This window comes from Danaus plexippus (assembly GCF_018135715.1).
Source record: "Danaus plexippus chromosome 9 unlocalized genomic scaffold, MEX_DaPlex mxdp_24, whole genome shotgun sequence".
In the NCBI taxonomy this organism is placed as follows: Eukaryota; Metazoa; Arthropoda; class Insecta; order Lepidoptera; family Nymphalidae; genus Danaus; species Danaus plexippus.
Genome location: NW_026869847.1, coordinates 466040 through 479517, shown reverse-complemented (window position 1 = coordinate 479517; position 13478 = coordinate 466040). Strand labels below are relative to the sequence as shown.

Below are 13478 nucleotides of genomic sequence, written 5' to 3'. Positions count from 1 at the left end.
TTTAATATATTAGAAATAGGTTAATTTACGGCGTCCCAGGCATACGTTACAAATTGTGATAAGCCAAGCCATCATTGCATAGCATTAAACATACGTGCTCACCTCTGACAGGGGCACTTGGAGAGTGATCAACCGCTATAGTGAATTACAATGAACAGACATAGAGTAATTAGTGTTATACGAAACTGATTGAATGAGGCGTCGGCGTCACGACGCCAGCAGCGCGGTCCGCCGGCCGCACGTTATATGTTAATTATTATATGACATCAATGTTATACTAAATAAACCATTATTGACATTCATTCAGTGTTTCTACTGAAGGTAAGATACTCTTATTGTTCTTATGTCAGAAATTATATATATATAATTTAAAGTTAGATATGTTCTACTTATAACGACTGATGGTAGTCAAAGAATGAGTTCCGGACGAAGAAAAAAGACGTTTAACACATATCACACAAATATTATGATTTTAATATAAATCAATAAAAATGATAGCATCGAAATTTATTATTTACATTGATATTTAAACGGGCACTTTAAAATAAATGTACGTATGAACCCAGTCGCGAACAATTAAATCATTCAGTAAATAATTACAGAGGAGCATATTTCAGGTCTCAGATGAGGAGATGAGAGCGCTCGCACCTGTTAGAACTTATGTTTATTATTGAAACACCTTTTCAAATGTCGCCCATCTAGTTGTCGACATTAATATGTCCGATATATGACTCATAAGACGGTATTATTTATAAGAGAGGGGGGCTTTTATTGGACTTCATTAAGCTATTACAACTAAACTATCTGCTAAAGCAAATAACAATAGGGGTTAAAAACGTCCGTGGCGTTTTGTTTAACCTTAACAGCATTATTTCTTAGCGACCGTATTTTATTTTACATAAGGAATCCACACACACATCCAACATCCATAGTGCTTTGTTTCGTTGGCCTATCAAAGCCTCGGAGATCTACAAATAAAACATCGACATGTACATCTCCAAGTTTTATGACCACACAAACAGTATCAAACGACCCAAAAAAAAAACGAATTCACATCAAAAAATATCTAATTTTATTTAATGTCCGAACCTGTCTCCGTCACACGTACCGTCACGGATCGAGCTTCAATTTATTGGTCTGTATATCATCACAACTTAACCATCATAATAACTTCTACGTTAAGTCAAATTTATTGTTTATCGACGGGTGGCGGTCACTGTGGCTCAACCCTTATGTTATCAAAATGGAGTTCGTCCGACCTGAGTCTCGTTCATTATGCCCAAGTTCATATATTACATGACTGATTTATTTATTTTGTGCGTGAGTTTCGGTGATTCAACAAAAATTATATTCGAGCCGTAATCAAAATGACTTAGATTTTAAATACAAAGAAGTCGTATCTCGTATCCTTCTGGATTTCAGCTAAACATTCGTGAGTTGTATATAATAGTTTTGTATATGTTTTATTTGTCGCTTCTAAACATAAACCAAAATAACATTAGCATAAGGCGAGAAACATTTAAATTTTCAAATCAATATAACTCATGTTATGTACGAGATGTATAAATACAAAATATTAAGGCATTAATATTTGAATAAACATGTCTAACTGTGAGTCTCCGAGTCTCAGCCTGTGGAGTGTGGACACACGGGCGGGACTAGTTAAGGTTTCATTTGCATTATATTCCCTTGAAATTCGTTCCAAAGGAGTTGGTCCAAATTTTCATTTGTTTGTCGACTTTTATTTTGAAACGATAAATGATTTGGCGGTATACCTATACACCTATGTACTATGTACACTATGTACTATGTACACTATGTACTATGTACACTATGTACTATGTACACTATATGTACACTATGTACACTATGTAATATGTACACAATTTATTCAGCTCTTATTATTTTCATATAGTCTAATGTAATATAAATAATTATTTGTAATCTGAACTATTCCTGTATCATAAATATTATAACTCACAAGGGTCGTCACCTATAAATTTATATACAAAACATTATAAACAAAAATTGTTTTGAAATTTAGATATGGTAAAAATTTAAACAACTCTAAAACAAAGAATTTCCATTCTTATGCATACGATGCGCCCTTCACATATATCTCTGTCCTTAATGCGCAACAAAACACGAGCCGTGCAATACAATTGAAATTTATTCGAACAGTATGACACAGAGCCGCGGATCAGAAACACCAGCAGCTGTATTAAATATATAGCATTGTTTATTTCATAATTATTATTTGTGTCCAATTGTTGTCATCGTTCGTACTTTCCATGGCCTGTAGGTGTTTGTCCGTGTGCCTGTCGGTACAGTGCGGAATGAAAGGTAGATGAGGCTAGAAGCGAGCTTTCACCGCAGTCGAAGTCGGACAAGCTCACCGCTTGCCCCCATATAAAACTAGATAATACATCTAAGCGAACAAACTGCACCTACTGCTGTGTAGTCTGTGAGAGAGCACAGATCGCGGCTGGCAACAGGTAGTCGCACGCATTCGCTTCCCCGAACTGAACACGAGACGTTATCGACACGATTGATATACGATCGGTGTGTTTTAGAATGCATTCCCTAACCTCTGAATATCTAATGGGGCCCGGAATTATTTATGGCAGTACAATATGGCCGGATTTGGAGCTGATTTCGCCAGTTCACTATTTAGATTATCGTAATCGTCAACTGAGAGATGTTTTGTAATCTGAATATTAAGATTCCTGGAAAGGTTTATGGTGACTAATCGGGTTTGAGATAGCTCATTTAACATTAATTTGATTGCGACATTGTGTATTACATTTATATAAATAAATTTTAATATTAAAACAAAGTGTATCCTGTCATTAGGATATAGCTATATTTTTTTCTATTATTAATATGAAATTCTACGACAACATGGCCTCACAGGAATCTTAGCGTTGTAAACCTAAATGCAACATTGTGACCCGTACTATACAGTAAATAATAATAATAAACGTCTAATAATCTGACGAGAAACTTGATACTATATTCGTTTGATAACCAGACATCAGCGTTTAATTTACCTTCGATGCTATTTCTGCAATATACATGTAACGTATATACTAGGTAGTTTTCCTTTGACTACTTCAACATATGAATTGCGGTAAAATTTGACGGGTAACGACGTCAATAAAGTATTATAAACCTTTGTATTTGATAGGTCACATAAAATGTATAAAAACATCTTTGATCATTTACGTCGGTCCGATAGTAAAATATTATTTTAAAATAATTCGTTTATGTGACTGACAAGCCGAGCATCGTTATAATCCCACTCAGCTGTCAATTACCCATTAAGTATCGATTCAATGCATTAACCATTTTCTTATAGAAAATCATAATGGCTGTACGGAAACAAGAATTGAGAGCGGTCATTAATTACGTGCACCTAACAAGCGGCGAGGCGGGTACGAGACGGGGACGATTTATCGCGCGATCGACTCGTTATTTAGATTGCTCTCGCGACGATAGATGGCGCTGAAGGCAGCCTATCAGATCCACGAAAGCGCGGGCGCAGCGCATCCAACTCTACAACTTTGACGTTATGACTGCCACTAGTCGGAGGATTTCCGTTAACTTTATACGGCTGTTACAACTCTCACATATCGTTATCATATAACTTTACATGAACGATAAATATCTTCGAAGACTTTAATCTTCGTTTTAATATTACATTTAGGATTTATCATAAAATTAAAATATTCCCACAAAGTTATTGCAACCTGTGCCGAAGAAAATAAATGAATGATCCAAATAGAAGGAAGCGTAACACAGAAGTTAAAACCTTTTTAGAGGCGACACGTCGCATTCCACTTTTAATTAGGCCGCGACCATACCCCAGATGGAATTCATTAGGCTCTAATTAAATATAAGGACATGATCCGGCTAAGGCGAGTGAAAGTACGCGTAGCTACTCCGGCACAATCTCGGTCTATGCTCTTGATTAATTAAGGCGGGTTAATTTACAGATTTCATCCCGCAGGTACATTACGCATAGCTATATTCAAACATTTGATCATGCACAAAAATCTGTTCGTGTAATTGCCCTTTTAAAGGGCACGTTTTTACATTTTATCGAAACATTTAGTATAGAAAGTAGTTTCAGAGGGAAGTCCGCATCAAAGGCGCAATGTATTACAAGGCGTGTCTGACACTCAGCGCCGCTATCTTTGATAAGACATATGATTGATAACGCGCTTGATAGATCCGATGCACGTCCGGATAAATTATACCCCACTTACCTGCAACGAGTGCAATTTATTTTAAAATATTACAACGACGAACCGTGCTCTACGATGTTGATTACCAACGAGACGAAACTCATTGTTTTGTACGTTACGTAACAAATATTATATTATTAAAAGAATTTGAACTGTAATATTATTAGTTTATTTAAGAGAAAACTGGCTGTCTCCTATTTAATATTCACGTACAAATAAAAAAAATTAAGATTATATCAAAACTTTATATACATACATATCTATGATTATTAAAATGGTTTCCAACTCTTAAAATGAACGGGGAAAATTTGAAACATTACATAAATTCTAAAGTCGAACAACATCCTTATACATACGAGGATAATTCAAAAGTATGGAAAGTGGCAAAACGGCATCTCTTCAAATCCTCTCTCTGTGTTATTATAAACGCGTTATCTGCTTGATCTTTTATGCATTCTCAGATGAAAGTTAAGTAGTAAGCAACTTCGCTGTACACTATCATAGTATTAGCATAGAAATGTGTCTACTGGCCTGAAGGACAGGACTGTGCGTCCTCAGAACTGAGTTTGTTGACCTCCTCTAATACAGTCCCTACATTTGATGAAGTCGCTGTTGTTTCAAGCGAAAGTTCCTTCATCAACTAAACAGCTATCAATACAAGAACTTTTTTGCATTAACATAAAAAAAAGGATCACATTGAAGTGAAACTATACATAATGATATATGTGATTTAGCTTTCAGTGAGAGGTAATTCGAATATTTTTAAAAGTAATCGCGATAAAAAGTCCCCAAGTCTCGCACTAAGCCAGGTTATAACTGAAACTTAAATGGCACGAAGCACATACCTACCGTAGACAGTAAAATGGAAATGCAAACTGAATGGTTAAAGTTGAGAGTAGTTCATTTTTGAATCGCCTCATCTGGGAGATTCCAGAGCGAGTGTCATTCAGACAACTGTATCTTATCCTATACAGTTGAGATAAAAGTTCAAGATGAAACCTATACGCCTCGGTATTGTGTAGGACGGTAATGACTATTAAGATTGAAACAATGGAAGGAAATTTTAATTAACAATCAACATGTCAAATGTTGAAACAGGTAAGGTAGGTGACCGAAACTGTCGCAGGACTCGCCTGTAATCTGGACAGCAGTGCGAAGTGCGATGTTATCTGACGGAGGCTCAACAGATCACGGCCGGCGAATAGGTAACTCATCAGCTTACCTGTTCATTGATGCGTCACAGTTTGGACATCTAAGGAGTTTGACAATTGGAAAGGAAACGTCTAAAGAAACTTAAGTCTTAGGACCCATCTTAATGAAATTCTTAAATTTTTTATCCTCCAATTGTTTACTTGTCGCCGTGATTATATTTAAAAACATAATTGTCAATATTTATTACATAATAATAATAACAGTACTATATTGTTTCATATTATATTTCGTTTTTAATAGTCTAAATTAAATACAACGTAAAACATTGCGAATTACATCAGAATTCAGAGTAGTTGATAAATTAATTGCTTGGGAGTAAATAATAAACACAGTGTAAGTCATAGTAAAGGAACTTTTACACGACTTGTAGTATAATTTAGTTTTATTTATTTTCTATGTATTTGTTACAATGAATACGTCGATACCGTACAAAATATCTAAACAAGAAATCTCATAAAGACAGCTTAAAAACTGTTTAATTCAGAATAAATAAGACTCCAAACCCCGGTTTATCTTTATTATAAGTCTGTCTACTAAAATTATGACAACTGCAAAACTTTCCATCCCACTCGCGCTCCTTGTATCGCGTAGCTGTATCTCGCTCTGGCGTTATGCAATTCTTGCAGAGATTTTAGAAGAGTGGCGAGGGAGCAAGGAGGGTTTACGAGTCTTGGAGGAGTCGAGTTTCAGTTTCGTTCTTTAGTACCATCTCGGGGTACGACCTGAGCTGGGGTTTTAATTTGAGTACTTTATAAGGCATTCGGTTTTATTAGTCAGGTGATTTGTTCCTCTGCAAGCAGCATCTTTTATCTTGTTCCTTCTGGAGTGTATTTATTATCGTCGCTCTATATTCAGTTTATATTATAATGCAGCTTCACAGACGATCTATAGCTGTGGATCGTTCGATCTTTCGCAATGGAATCTTACATCCCATACAGATCGCCGCAGGTTTCAGAGCAATATAATTATAGTAATATCTCAGTAACCAAAGCCTGACCAATGAAGCATCGTTTGACCGGCGACTACGAGCTGCGGTCACCGCTCTGCCTGTGACGTCACTATTGTCTTCATCTTATGTGACATCGCCTTAATACATGAACTTAGCGCGTCTTTGAAGACATCCTATGCTGCACACAGTGTCACATTCTATATAATACCTCACTACTAATTCGAACAAAAGTTTTCGGATAATTTTAATACATAATTTTTAGTGTGTCTACAACTAATTTTAAAAAACTAGGAGGTATTTATCATAAATATGATAAGTCATTAAATCTAATTCGAGAATTAATTGAGAACCACTCTTCGTAGTCACAATGCCCATCATCATAAGATTAAGAAATCACATTGGACCCATCGTAGTGAAGCTGACTATAATTCGCTGAGCTCTCATGTCTTGAAGCTATGCGTGCTGTCATCAACAGTGAATTGTAGAAATGTTCTACAATACCATATGTTACGGCTACTGATAATAGCCACAGTGAGGACTTGCATAATTGTCATTTATGGTATCGCGTCACATTTTGAAATTAGTTTAATATTGTGGTTCAAAAACCTGACTCACCCCTAACACAATAAAACCCTCTTCACGTCTATAATGAAATGAAGTAAAAGAAAGCCACAATGCCAGATGATGATCAAGTAACAAGTTTCCCACAATAACCGTCATTCATAACGAGCTCCATAGTTAGGATTAAAATCAAACAGCGGACCTTGACCTCCAATAATCGCATCGTATCGATTACAGCGTGACAAGTTAATCTATGTGTCAGAGCCTCAGCGGGGAGGCAATGGATGCTGTGTAATTACAGGACCAGGTACCTCATTACTGAAATGACTGATTCATATAATGTATCATAATTGGAATGTATGTAAGAGACAGAACTAGCGACGTCTTCGAGAAGAAAACTAGCTGGGACAGATGCTTTCCTTAATTAAGATATGTCCTTAACTTAGATATACAAAGTATGAACTCATGTTACAGATAAAGCGATCGAATAAATACGACCTTTTCCTAAAAAAAACGCCGACTGCGACTCATTTGAAGCGGATTAAATTATGCCCAATTACTTTCGTCTGTCCTCCGCCTTCAGAGGATCGATTTAGAGTTAATTGATGACATATGAAATGAAACATTTACATATATGACCCTGACGTATATACACTTACATATACTATTTAAATAACACTAAGATTTTCGGATATACGACCTGTTCTTTTAATATTTTAAAACTACGTACTCCCGACGATGACAATTTTCACCTCGTCTGATCGTGATTTGTTGCAAAGGAACCGAAACGTCGGGAGTATTAGTTCTTAAAATAATTAAAAACGCAAAGTATATTCGAAATTCTTACATTTATTTAAATAAATACTCGCGAAAGTCTTAGATATCTTTACATACATACCATATTGTTGTACCTACTTCTATCAACTTTAACCAATATACATATATATATGGAAATATAATTAATTTAAAAACACAGTTCTTAATATTTTTATGAGATCATTTAAAACTTAATATTTCAAAATATAATAAAATTGATATTAACATCAATTGGTAAAAGTAAGCACATCAGAGTTATTGAGCTGTAAATAAAAATTAAGTTATAGTGGAACAATTTCTTTACGATCGATAACGTCAAATCAAATCTCATTTCCTATAACCAAATTACGTAAACATTCTTTTTATGAGTTATTTACATAAATAACTAGTAAAAAACTTCGTAGCGCTAAACAAACATAAGTACATTACGTTCAACACCTGATTTTCCGTAACCCATAAAAACCCCATAAAAAGAGGCACGAAATAAACATGTCACATGAACTTCGTTAAAGCATAAATATAAAACGGTTGGCGACTCCTGCGCGGGTTAGGAACGAGCGTGGGCAGAGCAGCTCGGCACGATGAAGAAATATACATACCAGAACACGAATATAACGAAGACGGCTCACACTGACCCACTGATGGTTCCCTTATGATAATTTTGATCTTTGGACGAATTTAAGAATATAAAGTGAGACATAATTAACATTTTATAATAGTTCATTAACAGTCAGAGATCAGGTTAACTTTGGAATACATATAAACATCGCTTTCCTGATGTTCTTTCATAAATTATATTATATAGTTTTTGTTTTTGACGAAAAAAAACAAACTAGTTTTAGCATATGAAAACTATATATTTGTAAATCATTTACGTATCATAACACACGGAGGAAGCCGGTTAATTTTATGAAGCGATTAATTAGAAACGTAATAATAATTTGACTTAAAAACTTAGACAGCTCCTTCCTCAAGCAGTTTAAGCACATTCGTTTCATCAAACACACGTTTTCAAAGCGATCCTTTCAAACGGACACTCAACCCTTCCATCGATCCTTAATCCCCTAATTCACAAAAAAATCCATTCAATTGAACGACAAGAACCTATCAAAGGTAGAGACGCGCTAAAACCTTATACTGGACTTTAATTAAACCCCGAGTGGGTGGTTGGGCCTGGAATGGGTGATATGTGGGGGTCTGACGGGGTCGAAAGCAGGAGAGGGGTCCACATCCCTTTACTGGACGCTTCATTTTGGAGGGCAAAAAGAATCAGGTGTCTCGTGATAAGGTGGGGAGAAATGTTTCATATGTGAGTGCTACTGGTTTTTTTTACCGGTGTAGACTTGATAATGTACTTCCATCTTGGTCACTCGCCATCACAGACATGCATACATTAAATGGAAAATTGAATAGTCGAATATCTTGTTAATGGAAACAGTTGGAGCAGTTGTATTAAGTTACATAATCCGATGTTTATTAAGACGGAGACGCTCATGTGTTCCATGGTGCAAAGCAAGTTTTGTCTAATCGTTTCATTTGTATTATAGAAGTATTCTTACTAACAGAGATTAGAAAGAATAATAAGAAATATATAGCGAATACATTAAACCTTAGGCAGGTATGGAGACTTAAACAATTAACAGATATCCAATAAAGGTACATACATATATGATAAGGACATGAGCTCAATATCACAAGACGTCGATGGTCGTTTTTTCCTCTTTGAATTGTTAACGCGAAGGGGTGCGCCATAGAATAGATTACTGCAGACTGGCCTAACGGGAGGCTGTATATTTAATCAGACGGACCCTCTGACGCGTCTTTTAATAACCATTAAGTAGCTTTTTATCATTGTACTAAACTTAGCTCTATTCAACGCGGATAGCGCGAATAATAATTTAATACTTCTTTAATTTGTACTAACTATAAAACTTTAATGGGCCGAAGTCAAAGATTAAATAGCTTGTGAAATAAATGTTAAACCGTCCTAATAAATAATGTCAGGGACAGTCTCCCTGAATTCACATTTTACAACGATGTACAATATAAATAAATACCAGTTTGATGAATATAATTTTTGAATGATTCTTTAATGTATACAGTAAACATATATTCTACAGGTGTACATAAACATATCTCATTAAGCTAGCAGTAGCTTAGCTTCCTTTGTGCTGGAATCCCAATGCAACTAACGCGGTTATTGGCCCATGAGTCAGCAATCATTTAAAGTGCAACAGCATTGTTCTTGCCAAATGAGGAAAACAGGTGCGAGCTATACGGAAATAGTTCAAACAGTCAATTGTTACACTTTGTTTATAAAATTATTGATGTTTTGTAATCAAACATAAGAACCATTATTACTGACTTGCGTTATGTTTAAGCCATTATATCATGAAGATGAAGGCTCAGGATTTAGAATATAAAAAAAACGTATCGGTATCGTATCGTATCGTATCATAGGGTGAGATGCAGACTCTCAAGACACCCGTAGAATGTGATTAAAGAATGATGAAGATATTATTAAATGTAGAAGCACTAGTAAAGTTGATTGACCTAATTTTTAACAGCGAACAAGACAAGACTAAGACGCGGATCGGATGCAATTATGTTACCGGTAACGACGTTAAGCAATTATTGCAGCTATAGATGGCAGCCTTAATGAAGACGAGCTGCAGGGAATATTGAAAGATAATACACTTAACATACAGCCTTATTAGTTAACAGTTTAATATCAGACGCTCCGGTCGGTTTTATTTGAAACTAAATAATAATTTAAATTGGAAAGATTTTACGATATTTTTTATGATATTTATATCGCTCTCTTCTTAGTGTCGTCTCAGCTCATTTCAATTTACTCTCACACTGGCCTCCTCCAATAGTGCCGAGAACGCAAATGTGAATGTGCAAACGAATTGAATAGTAGAAATGTAACAACACTATCTGTTATTATATTTATTTTGTAAAATCAAAAATTTCACCGAGTTAAGAGTGTTACAAAGATTCATTAATTGTTCTTCATACGATTCCATGTTTACATATTAAAGATGTGACTGCAGTGGAATGATATTGTGTAATATTAAAATGTACATAAAAATATAATAATGCGACGGTTGTCTGAAAATTTTATCGTTCGTATTATAAGTTTATAAATAAAACCGACAAGATATACGTTTTTATGCTGACCTCGAGTAAAGTAGACAATAATAGCAAAAATAAGACAAACCGACGTATCCAAAGAAACCTTCGTGTGACATCCGTGGGTGTCACGTGTCCGTGTTGTTTGAGTTTTCAAAAGGCTTTGATTTTATAATAATATACAGAGAGTCGTTCAAATGACGTACTTTACTGCACATTCCTTATATGCAATAAGTAGGCAATATTTATTTTCAATTTTAATACTTAAATATAACGTGACAGTGCCTACATACTCTCAGACATCAAATGTAAAGCCTGTGGAAACGAGTTTAATGACATTAACATTGCTTCGACGCTATTTTATACATGCATCGCTATTGAGAGTGCGACCTTCAAATGTTATGTCGAGGATTTGAAATTCAAATCGAGTAAATGTGATCGTTTAAAAATCCGATAGTAAATTGGAAGGGACGAGGTGACAAATGTGACTTCGGACTCCAGAGATGGCGAAGTGAAATCGTTGTTAAAGTTCGTTCAAGAGTGAGTCACTGGACAAGCGGCTTCCGTACCGCTGGACAGCGGAATAAAGTCTTAATTTATATTTTAACATCACATTCATAAAGAACGCTGCCCACATATAAATGATACGTACGGTGCCTCGCCTTTATAAAAATTGATTTAGTAATGTAACGTTTCACAATACAAGAAGTGTTCCAGTGTACTCGGATTCTAGTGACTGCAGGACATAGCAAATTGAAATATACGACTGTCCAACTTAACATCAAGTTTATTGCAGAAAAAGTGTGACAAGCGACGCGGGCGCATCGTGGGCGGGAGTGCACACACACACAAACACACACATTCACACACACACACGTGTCAGTCCATCTCTCTCACTCACACAATGTAAATGATGAGGGTTTATTTATTACCCGGCACGGTGCATTATCATTTTCCAACTACTGAGAGACGTGCTCCATAGGATGCCATTGGATGGATCGAAATAAGTTTTTATTAGTACTGTAAAGATGTTTGTATTGTGTGGATCATTGGCTAAGGATAACGGCAGCGTGACTCAATCATATACCGTGTGCTATATGTATCTACTGTACTTTTTTTGATGGAATTTCTGTATAAAAGACGTTATAGACCGATTGTCCTAATTTAACAAAAATCCTTACAGTTTCGAATTTGTTTAAATATATCCTGCCACTGTTCTACGTAATTGATTTTTTATTTGTTTATGCATATTTTTCTTAATCACATAAAAAGTATCGTTGAATGATATTAGAAATAGGCAGAAATTTATAGCCGCCTTTCACATAGGCTTCTTTTATTCCAGTAATACAGCGGCATTATGACCGAACTCACATATAAAAATTCATGAAATGCTAAAGAAAGAAGAAATTTACTATTTCTATGAGAGAATCTTATTTTAGTTAATCCAAGTAAAAATCAAAACAGCCTGGACTTTATCGGACCGTTTGAAGTAAAGGACCTTTAATAAAACTTGTTTAACAGTAAGTTAAACTATAATTTTTTGTTAATTACACAGCGGTGAAGGGAATTACCGTTACCAGAGCATAGACTCCGTTCCTAGAGAGAACTAGCAGACGATAAGTTGTTAGGAAAAAAAATCCATCATATAAGTCTAAGTTAAAAAGTCGATTCCTAATAAAACCTAACTAATGAAGTACAGTGCTTATAAAAATATTCTCCTCAAAAGTATGTAAATAATTCAAAAACAAATCATTTAATTGAATCGTATATTAATAAAGCGCTATTAATCATTTAAAGACAGGAGTCAGAAACCATTGGGCAACGACCTATAAGGAAGGCAAGAAAAGATTTTAATTGAGTTACAATTTTTTTCAGATTAAACCGCGACGAATATAATTTACGCATATTAGGTAATCATAATTGAATGGCTCAAGATTAGTACTGATAACCGTAAATCACTGCAATAGAGAAAGGCAATTAATGATAAGATGCATCTTGACCGTACGTAATATACAAGACATTACCTGTCTGACTGTAAAGGTGAAGACTCAACAGGAGTCGAGTACACGCTAATGAGAAATCATTTACATTCAGATAAACTATTACTTCCCCGTAAAGGATTTATATTTTACTTCAACTTAAGTTGTTTTAAATAGAACTTTAATTTTTAATAAGTTATTGAAGTGATAGGTGAAAATCCGTGAAGCTCCTAGTGCGCCTCCATCCTAACGCTTGATGATAATAGCGTCGTTTTATCGCTGCGTACGCGCATCCGACCGAACTCACTGCAATAAATCGCGCAATCCCGCAATCATCCCGGAATTTCTTTACAGCATCACTTATTAGGAAGTTAATACTATCTCGTCTGATACCAATAAAAATTGTAGACGTACGTCTGAGTAACTTTCACGGTAAGAGGTTTCTCGGGTACGATTTACACCAAACAATTATGGTTACACAAAACATAAAGTAATAATCTTTTACTTTTATGAAGACCGATTTTTCATATTTATCAGAGACATTAGTCGTCACCACACATGAGAAACACATAAATCAAA

The 13478-nt window shown here is 35.2% G+C and overlaps 1 protein-coding gene across 1 annotated transcript in view; it reads right to left on the bottom strand.

The window, feature by feature from the left end:
- The window catches only part of LOC116767227 (protein tiptop), a 134181-nt gene that overhangs the window by 86387 nt on the left and 34316 nt on the right, over positions 1-13478 (bottom strand).